Genomic DNA, 11,222 nt, shown 5'->3' with positions numbered 1-11,222 from the left:
GGCCCCGATCCGATAACCTGTTGTCCAGTGAGCAGATGGGCCCTGATCCGATGTTCTGTTGTCCGGTGGGCAGACGGGCCCGGATCCGATAACCTGTTGTCCGGTGGACAGATGGGCCCCGATCCGATGACCTGTTGTCCGGTGAGCAGATGGGCCCCGATCCGATGACCTGTTGTCCAGTGGGTAAACGGGACTGGATCCGATGACCTATTGTCCGGTGGGCAGATGGGCTTCAATGCGACAAACTGTTGTCCCGTGGACAGATGGGCCCCGATCCGATGACCTGTTTTCCGGTGGGAACGTGACTGGATCCAATGATCTGTTGTCCAGTGAGCATATGCGCCCCGATCCGATTACCTATTTTCAGGTGGGCAAACGGGCCCGGATCCGATGACCTGTTGTCCGGTGGACAGATGGGCCCCTATCCGATGACCTGTTTTCCGGTGGGAAAACGGGACTGGATCCGATGGCCTATTGTCCGGTGGGCAGACGGGCCCCGGTCCGATGACCTGTTTTCCGTTGGGCAGATGGGCCCCGATCCAATGACCTGTTGTCCGGTGGGCAGACGGGCCCGGATCCGATGACCTGTTCTCCGGTGGACAGGTGGGCCCCGATCTGATGACCTGTTTTCCGGTGGGAAAACGGGACTGGATCCGATGACCTGTTGTCCGGTGAGCAGATGTGCCCCGATCCGATGACCTGTTGTCCAGTGGGCAGACGGACCCCGATCCGATGACCTCTTGTCCGGTGGACAGATGGGCCCTGATCCGATGACCTGTTTTCAGATGAGAAAACGGGACTGGATCCGATGACCTATTGTCCGGTGGGCAGACGGGCCCCGATCCGATGACCTGTTGTCCGATGGGCAGATGGGCCCCAATCCGATGACCTGTTTTCAGGTGGGGAAAAGGGACTGGATACGATGACCTGTTGTCCAGTGGGCATATGAGCCCCGATACGATGACCTATTGTCAGGTAGGCAAACGGGCCCGGATCCGATGACCTGTTGTCCGGCGGACATATGGGCCCCGATCCGATGACCTGTTTTCCGGTGGGAAAACGGGACTGGATCCGATGGCCTATAGTCCGTTGGGCAGACGGGCCCCGATCCGATGACCTGTTGTCCGGTGGGCAGACGGGCCCGGATCCGATGAACTGTTGTCCGGTGGACAGATGGGCCCCTATCCGATGACCTGTTTTTAGATGGGAAACCGGGACTGGATCCGATGACCTATTGTCCGGTGGGCAGATGGGCTTCAATGCGACAAACTGTTGTCCGGTGGACAGATGGGCCCCGATCCGATGACCTGTTTTCCGGTGGGAAAACGGGACTGGATCCAATGACCTGTTGTCCAGTGGGCATATGCGCCCCGATCCGATTACCTATTTTCAGGTGGGCAAACGGGCCTGGATCCGATGACCTGTTGTCCGGTGGACAGATGGGCCCCTATCCGATGACCTGTTTTCCGGTGGGAAAACGGGACTGGATCCGATGGCCTATTGTCCGGTGGGCAGACGGGCCCCGATCCGATGACCTGTTGTCCGATGGGCAGATGGGCCCCAATCCGATGACCTGTTTTCAGGTGGGGAAAAGGGACTGGATACGATGAACTGTTGTCCAGTGGGCATATGAGCCCCGATACGATGACCTATTGTCAGGTGGGCAAACGGGCCCGGATCCGATGACCTGTTGTCCGGCGGACATATGGGCCCCGATCCGATGACCTGTTTTCCGGTGGGAAAACGGGACTGGATCCGATGGCCTATAGTCCGTTGGGCAGACGGGCCCCGATCCGATGACCTGTTGTCCGGTGGGCAGATGGGTCCCGATCCGATGACCTGTTGTCCAGTGGGCAGACGGGCCCGGATCCGATGAACTGTTGTCCGGTGGACAGATGGGCCCCTATCCGATGACCTGTTTTTAGATGGGAAAACGGGACTGGATCCGCTGACCTATTGTCCGGTGGGCAGACGGGCCCCGATCCGATGACCTGTTGTCCGGTGAGCAGATGGGCCCTGATCCAATGACCTGTTGTCCGGTGGGCAGACGGGCCGGGATCCGATAACCTGTTGTCTGGTGGACAGATGGGCCCCGATCCGATGACCTGTTGTCCGGTTAGAAAACGGGACTGGATCCAATGACCTATTGTCCGGTGGGCAGATGGGCTTCAATCGGGCAACCTGTTGTCCGGTGGACAGATGGGCCCCGATCCGATGACCTGTTTTCCTGTAGGAAAACGGGACTGGATCCGATGGCCTATTGTCCGGTGGGCAGATGGGCCCCGGTCCGATGACCTGTTGTCCGGTGGGCAGATGGGCCCCGATCCGATGACCTGTTGTCCGGTGGGCAGACGGGCCCGGATCCGATGACCTGTTGTCCGGTGGACAGATGGGCCCCGATCTGATGACCTGTTTTCCGGTGGGAAAATGGGACTGGATCCGATGACCTGTTGTCCGGTGGGCAGACGGGCCCGGTTCCGATGACCTGTTGTCCGGTGGGCAGATGGGCCCCGATCCGATGAACTGTTTTCCGGTTGGAAAACGGGACTGGATCCGATGGCCTATTGTCCGGTGGGTAGACGGGCCCCGATCCGATGACCTTTTGTCCGGTGAGCAGATGGGCCCTGATCCGATAACCTGATGTCCGGTGGGCAGACGGGCCCGGATCCGATAACCTGTTGTCTGGTGGACAGATGGGCTCCGATTCGATGACCTGTTGTCCGGTGGACATATGGGCCCCGATCCGATGACCTGTTGTCCGGTGGCAAAACAGGACTGGATCCAATGGCCTATTGTCCGTTGGGCAGACGGGCCCCGGTCCGATGACCTGTTTTCCGGTGGGCAGATGGGCCCCGATCCGATGACCTGTTGTCCAGTGGGCAGACGGGCCCGGATCAGATGACCTGTTGTCCGGTGGACAGATGGGCCCCGATCCGATGACCTATTTTCAGATGGGAAAACGGGACTGGATCCGATGACCTATTGTCCGGTGGACAGACGGGCCCCGATCCGATGACCTGTTGTCCGGTGAGCAGATGGGCCCCGATTCAATGACCTATTGTCCGGTGGACAGACGGGCCCCGATCCGATGACCTGTTGTCCGGTGAGCAGATGAGCCCCGATCCAATGACCTGTTGTCCGGTGGGCAGACTTGCCCGGATCCGATAACCTGTTGTCCGGTGGACAGATAGGCCCCGATCCGATGACCTGTTGTCCGGTTGGAAAACGGGACTGGATCCGATGACCTATTGTCCGGTGGGCAGATGGGTTTCAATCCGACAACCTGTTGTCCGGTGGATAGATGGGCCCCGATCAGATGACCTGTTTTCCGGTGGGAAAACGGGACTGGATCCGATGGCCTATTGTCCGTTGGGCAGACGGGCCCCGGTCCGATGACCTTTTTTCCGTTGGGCAGATGGGCCCCGATCCAATGACCTGTTGTCCGGTGGGCAGACGGGCCCGGATCCGATGACCTGTTCTCCGGTGGACAGGTGGGCCCCGATCTGATGACCTGTTTTCCGGTGGGAAAACGGGACTGGATCCGATGACCTGTTGTCCGGTGAGCAGATGTGCCCCGATCCGATGACCTGTTGTCCAGTGGGCAGACGGACCCCGATCCGATGACCTCTTGTCCGGTGGACAGATGGGCCCTGATCCGATGACCTGTTTTCAGATGAGAAAACGGGACTGGATCCGATGACCTATTGTCCGGTGGGCAGACGGGCCCCGATCCGATAACCTGTTGTCCAGTGAGCAGATGGGCCCTGATCCGATGTTCTGTTGTCCGGTGGGCAGACGGGCCCGGATCCGATAACCTGTTGTCCGGTGGACAGATGGGCCCCGATCCGATGACCTGTTGTCCGGTGAGCAGATGGGCCCCGATCCGATGACCTGTTGTCCAGTGGGTAAACGGGACTGAATCCGATGACCTATTGTCCGGTGGGCAGATGGGCTTCAATGCGACAAACTGTTGTCCGGTGGACAGATGGGCCCCGATCCGATGACCTGTTTTCCGGTGGGAACGGGACTGGATCCAATGATCTGTTGTCCAGTGAGCATATGCGCCCCGATCCGATTACCTATTTTCAGGTGGGCAAACGGGCCCGGATCCGATGACCTGTTGTCCGGTGGACAGATGGGCCCCTATCCGATGACCTGTTTTCCGGTGGGAAAACGGGACTGGATCCGATGGCCTATTGTCCGGTGGGCAGACGGGCCCCGATCCGATGACCTGTTGTCCGATGGGCAGATGGGCCCCAATCCGATGACCTGTTTTCAGGTGGGGAAAAGGGACTGGATACGATGACCTGTTGTCCAGTGGGCATATGAGCCCCGATACGATGACCTATTGTCAGGTAGGCAAACGGGCCCGGATCCGACGACCTGTTGTCCGGCGGACATATGGGCCCCGATCCGATGACCTGTTTTCCGGTGGGAAAACGGGACTGGATCCGATGGCCTATAGTCCGTTGGGCAGACGGGCCCCGATCCGATGACCTGTTGTCCAGTGGGCAGACGGGCCCGGATCCGATGAACTGTTGTCCGGTGGACAGATGGGCCCCTATCCGATGACCTGTTTTTAGATGGGAAAACGGGACTGGATCCGATGACCTATTGTCCGGTGGGCAGATGGGCTTCAATGCGACAAACTGTTGTCCGGTGGACAGATGGGCCCCGATCCGATGACCTGTTTTCCGGTGGGAAAACGGGACTGGATCCAATGACCTGTTGTCCAGTGGGCATATGCGCCCCCATCCGATTACCTATTTTCAGGTGGGCAAACGGGCCCGGATCCGATGACCTGTTGTCCGGTGGACAGATGGGCCCCTATCCGATGACCTGTTTTCCGGTGGGAAAACGGGACTGGATCCGATGGCCTATTGTCCGGTGGGCAGACGGGCCCCGATCCGATGACCTGTTGTCCGATGGGCAGATGGGCCCCAATCCGATGACCTGTTTTCAGGTGGGGAAAAGGGACTGGATACGATGAACTGTTGTCCAGTGGGCATATGAGCCCCGATACGATGACCTATTGTCAGGTGGGCAAACGGGCCCGGATCCGATGACCTGTTGTCCGGCGGACATATGGGCCCCGATCCGATGACCTGTTTTCCGGTGGGAAAACGGGACTGGATCCGATGGCCTATAGTCCGTTGGGCAGACGGGCCCCGATCCGATGACCTGTTGTCCGGTGGGCAGATGGGTCCCGATCCGATGACCTGTTGTCCAGTGGGCAGACGGGCCCGGATCCGATGAACTGTTGTCCGGTGGACAGATGGGCCCCTATCCGATGACCTGTTTTTAGATGGGAAAACGGGACTGGATCCGCTGACCTATTGTCCGGTGGGCAGACGGGCCCCGATCCGATGACCTGTTGTCCGGTGAGCAGATGGGCCCTGATCCAATGACCTGTTGTCCGGTGGGCAGACGGGCCGGGATCCGATAACCTGTTGTCTGGTGGACAGATGGGCCCCGATCCGATGACCTGTTGTCCGGTTAGAAAACGGGACTGGATCCAATGACCTATTGTCCGGTGGGCAGATGGGCTTCAATCGGGCAACCTGTTGTCCGGTGGACAGATGGGCCCCGATCCGATGACCTGTTTTCCTGTAGGAAAACGGGACTGGATCCGATGGCCTATTGTCCGGTGGGCAGATGGGCCCCGGTCCGATGACCTGTTGTCCGGTGGGCAGATGGGCCCCGATCCGATGACCTGTTGTCCGGTGGGCAGACGGGCCCGGATCCGATGACCTGTTGTCCGGTGGACAGATGGGCCCCGATCTGATGACCTGTTTTCCGGTGGGAAAATGGGACTGGACACGATGACCTGTTGTCCGGTGGGCAGACGGGCCCGGTTCCGATGACCTGTTGTCCGGTGGGCAGATGGGCCCCGATCCGATGAACTGTTTTCCGGTTGGAAAACGGGACTGGATCCGATGGCCTATTGTCCGGTGGGTAGACGGGCCCCGATCCGATGACCTTTTGTCCGGTGAGCAGATGGGCCCTGATCCGATAACCTGATGTCCGGTGGGCAGACGGGCCCGGATCCGATAACCTGTTGTCTGGTGGACAGATGGGCTCCGATCCGATGACCTGTTGTCCGGATGGAAAACGGGACTGGATCCGATTACCTATTGTCCGGTGGGCAGATGGGCTTCAATCCGACAATCTGTTGTCCGGTGGACAGATGGGCACCGATCCGATGACCTGTTTTCCTATGGGAAAACGGGACTGGATCCGATGGCCTATTGTACGGTGGGCAGACGGGCCCCGGTCCGATGACCTGTTGTGCGGTGGGCAGATGGGCCCCGATCCGATTACCTGTTGTCCGGTGGGGAGACGGCCCAGATCCGATGACCTGTTGTCCGGTGGACAGATGGGCCCCGATCTGATGACCTGTTTTCCTGTGGGAAGACGGGACTGGATCCGATGACCTGTTGTCCGGTGGGCAGATGGGCCCCGATCCAATGACCTGTTGTCCAGTGGGCAGATGGGCCCGGATCCGATGACCTCTTGTCCGGTGGACAGATGGGCCCCGATCCGATGACCTGTTTTCAGATGAGAGAACGGGACTGGATCCGATGACCTATTGTCCGGTGGGCAGACGGGCCCTGATCCGATGTTCTTTTGTCCGGGGGGCAGACGGGCCGGGATCCGATAACCTGTTGTCCGGTGGACAGATGGGCTCCGATCCGATGACCTGTTGTCCGGTTGGAAAACGGGACTGGATCCGATGACCTATTGTCCGGTGGGCAGATGGGCTTCAATCCGACAACCTGTTGTCCGGTGGACAGATGGGCCCCGTTCCGATGAGCTGTTTTCCGGTGGGAAAACGGGACTGGATCCGATGACCTGTTGTCCAGTGGGCATATGCGCCCCAATCCGATGACCTATTGTCAGGTGGGTAAACAGGACTGGATCCGATGGCCTATTGTCCGGTGGGCAGAAGGGCCCCGATCCGATGACCTGTTGTCCGGTGGGCAGATGGGCCCCGATCCGATGACATGTTTTCCGGTGGGTAAACGGGACTGGATCCGATGGCCTATTGTCCGGTGGGCAGAAGGGCCCCGATCCGATGACCTGTTTTCCGGTGGGAAGATGGGCCCCGTTCCGATGACCTGTTGTCCGGTGGGCAGACGGGCCCGTTTCTGATGACCTGTTGTCCGGTGGACAGATGGGCCCCGATCCGATGACCTGTATTCAGGTGGGAAAACGGGACTGGATTCGATGACCTATTGTCCAGTGGGCATATGCACCCTGATCTGATGACCTATTGTCAGGTGGGCAAACGGGCCCGTTTCTGATGACCTGTTGTCCGGTGGACAGATGGGCCCCGATCCGATGACCTGTTGTCCAGTGGGCAGACGGGACCGGATCCGATGACCTGTTGTCCGGTGGACAGATGGGCCCCGATCCGATGACCTGTTTTCAGGTGGGAAAACGAGACTGGATCCGATGACCTATTATCTGGTGGGCAGACGGGCCCCGATCCGATGACCTGTTGTCCGGTGAGCAGATGGGCCCTGATCCGATGACCTGTTGTCCGGTGGGCAGACGGGCCCGGAGCCGATGACCTGTTGTCTGGTGGACAGATGGGCCCCGATCCGATGACCTGTTGTCCGGTTGGAAAACGGGACTGGATCCGATGAACTCTTGTCCGGTGGGCAGATGGGCTTCAATCCGACAACCTGTTGTCCGGTGGACAGATGGGCCCCGATCCGATGTCCTGTTTTCCGGTGGGAAAACGGGACTGGATCCGATGGCCTGTTGTCCCGTGGACAGATGGGCCCCGATCCGATGACCTGTTTTCCTATGGGAAAATGGGACCGGTTCCGATGGCCTATTGTCCGGTGGGCAGACGGGCCCCAGTCCGATGACCTGTTTTCCGGTCGGCAGATGGGCCCCGATCCGATGACCTGTTGTCCGGTGGGCAGACGGGCCCGGATCCGATGACCTGTTGTCCGGTGGACAGATGGGCCCCGATCTGATGACCTGTTTTCCGGTGGGAAAACGGGACTGGATCCGATGACCTGTTGTCCGGTGGGCAGATGGGCCCCGATCCGATGACCTGTTGTCCGGTGGGCAGACGGGCCCGGATCAGATGACCTGTTGTCCGGTGGACAGATGGGCCCCGATCCGATGACCTGTTTTCAGGTGGGAAAAAGGGACTAGATCCGATGACCTATTGCTCAGTGGGCAGACGGGCCCCGATCCGATGACCTTTTGTCCGGTGAGCAGATGGGCCCTGATCCGATGACCTGTTGTCCGGTGGGCAGACGGGCCTGGATCCGATAACCTGTTTTCTGGTGGACAGATGGGCCCCGATCCGATGACCTGTTGTCCGGTTGGAAAATGGGACGGGAACCGATGACCTATTGTTCGGTGGGCAGATGGGCTTCAATCCGACAACCAGTTGTCTGGTGGACAGATGGGCCCCGATCCGATGACCTGTTTTCCGTTGGGAAAACGGGACTGGATCTGATGACCTGTTGTCCCGTGGACAGATGGGCCCCGATCCGATGACCAGTTTTCCTATGGGAAAACGGGACTGGATCCGATGGCCTATCGTCCGGTGGTCAGACGGGCCCCGGTCCGATGACCTGTTGTCCGGTGGGCAGATGGGCCCCGATCCGATGACCTTTTGTCCGGTGGGCAGACGGGCCCGGATCCGATGACCTGTTGTCCGGTGGGCAGATGGGCCTCGATCTGATGACCTGTTTTCCGGAGGGAAAACGGGACTGGATCCAATGACCTGTTGTCCGGTGGGCAGATGGGCCCCGATCCGATGACCTGTTTTCAGATGAGAAAACGGGACTGGATCCGATGACCTATTGTCCGGTGGGCACACGGGCCCCGATCCGATGACCTGTTTTCCGGTGAGCAGATGGGCCCTGATCCGATGTTCTGTTGTCCGGTGGGCAGACGGGCCCTGATCCGATAACTTGTTGTCCGGTGGACAGATGTGCCCCGATCCAATGAGCTGTTTTCCGGTGGGAAAACGGGACTGGATCCGATGAAATGTTGTCCAGTGGGCATATGCGCCCCGATCCGATGACCTATTGTCAGGTGGGCAAACGGGCCCGGATCCGATGACCTGTTGTCCCGTGGACAGATGGGCCCCAATCCGATGACCTGTTTTCCAATGCGAAAACGGGACTAGATCCGATGGCCTATTGTCTCGCGGGCAGACGGGCCCCGATCCGATGACCTGTTGTCCGGTGGGCAGATGGGTCTCGATCAGATGACCTGTTGTCCGGTGGGAAAACGGAACTGGATCCGATGACCTGTTGTCCGGTGGGCAGATGGACCCCAATCCGATGGCCTGTTTTGCGGTTGGAAAGCGGGACTGGATCTGATGACCTGTTGTTCAGTGGGCATATGCGCCCCGATCCGATGACCTATTGTCAGGCGGGCAAACGGGCCCAGATCCGATGACCTGTTGTCCCGTGGACAGATGGGCCCCGATCCGATGACCTGTTTTCCGGTGGGTAAACGGGACTGGATCCGATGGCCTATTGTCCGGTGGGCAGATGGGCCCCGATCCGATGACCTGTTGTCTGGTGGGCAGATGGGCCCCGATCCGATGACCTGTTGTCCGGTGGGCAGACGGGCCCGGTTCTGATGACCTGTTGTCCGCTGGACAGATGGGCCCCGATCCGATGACCTGTATTCAGGTGGGAAAACGGGACTGGATCCGATGACCTGTTGTCCAGTGGGCATATGCACCCAGATCCGATGACCTATTGTCAGGTGGGCAAACGGGCCCGGATCCGATGACCTGTTGTCCGGTGGACAGATGGGCCCCGATCCGATGAACTGTTGTCCAGTGGGCAGACGGGACCGGATCCGATGACCTGTTGTCCAGTGGGCAGACGGGACCGGATCCGATGACCTGTTGTCCGGTGGACAGATGGGCCCCGATCCGATGACCTGTTTTCAGGTGGGAAAACGAGACTGGATCGGATGACCTATTGTCCGGTGGGCAGACGGGCCCCGATCCGATGACCTGTTGTCCGGTGAGCAGATGGGCCCTGATCCGATGACCTGTTGTCCGGTGGGCAGACGAGCCCCGATCCGATAACCTGTTGTCTGGTGGACAGATGGGCCCCGATCCGATGACCTGTTGGCCGGTTGGAAAACGGGACTGGATCCGATGATCTATTGTCCGGTGGGCAGACGGGCCCCGATCCGATAACCTGTTGTCCGGTGGATAGATGGGCCCCAATCTGATGACCTGTTTTCCGGTGGGAAAACGGGACTGGATCCGATGACCTGTTGTCCGGTGGGCAGACGGGCCCGGTTCCGATGACCTGTTGTCCGGTGGGCAGATGGGCCCCGATCCGATGAACTGTTTTCCGGTTGGAAAACGGGACTGGATCCGATGGCCTTTTGTCCGGTGGGTAGACGGGCCCCGATCCGATGACCTTTTGTCCGGTGAGCAGATGGGCCCTGATCCGATAACCTGATGTCCGGTGGGCAGACGGGCCCGGATCCGATAACCTGTTGTCTGGTGGACAGATGGGCTCCGATCCGATGACCTGTTGTCCGGATGGAAAACGGGACTGGATCCGATTACCTATTGTCCGGTGGGCAGATGGGCTTCAATCCGACAATCAGTTGTCCGGTGGACAGATGGGCCCCGATCCGATGACCTGTTTTCCTATGGGAAAACGGGACTGGATCCGATGGCCTATTGTACGGTGGGCAGATGGGCCCCGATCCGATGACCTGTTGTCCGGTGGACAGATGGGCCCCGATCTGATGACCTGTTTTCCTGTGGGAAGACGGGACTGGATCCGATGACCTGTTGTCCGGTGGGCAGATGGGCCCCGATCCAATGACCTGTTGTCCAGTGGGCAGATGGGCCCGGATCCGATGACCTGTTTTCAGATGAGAAAACGGGACTGGATCCGATGACCTATTGTCCGGTGGGCAGACGGGTCCCGATCCAATGACCTGTTGTCCGGTGGGCAGACGGGCCCGGATCCGATAACCTGTTGTCCGGTGGACAGATGGGCCCCGATCCGATGACCTGTATTCAGGTGGGAAAACGGGACTGGATCCGATGACCTATTGTCCAGTGGGCATATGCACCCTGATCTGATGACCTATTGTCAGGTGGGCAAACGGGCCCGGTTCTGATGACCTGTTGTCCGGTGGACAGATGGGCCCCTATCCGATGAACTGTTTTCCGGTGGGAAAACGGGACTGGATCCGATGGT

The sequence above is a fragment of the Phyllobates terribilis genome, unplaced genomic scaffold, assembly GCF_046119375.1.
Source record: "Phyllobates terribilis strain yellow unplaced genomic scaffold, ASM4611937v1 Scaffold_162__1_contigs__length_4246735, whole genome shotgun sequence".
Taxonomy (NCBI): domain Eukaryota; kingdom Metazoa; phylum Chordata; class Amphibia; order Anura; family Dendrobatidae; genus Phyllobates; species Phyllobates terribilis.
Note: the sequence above shows the minus strand (reverse complement) of the source record.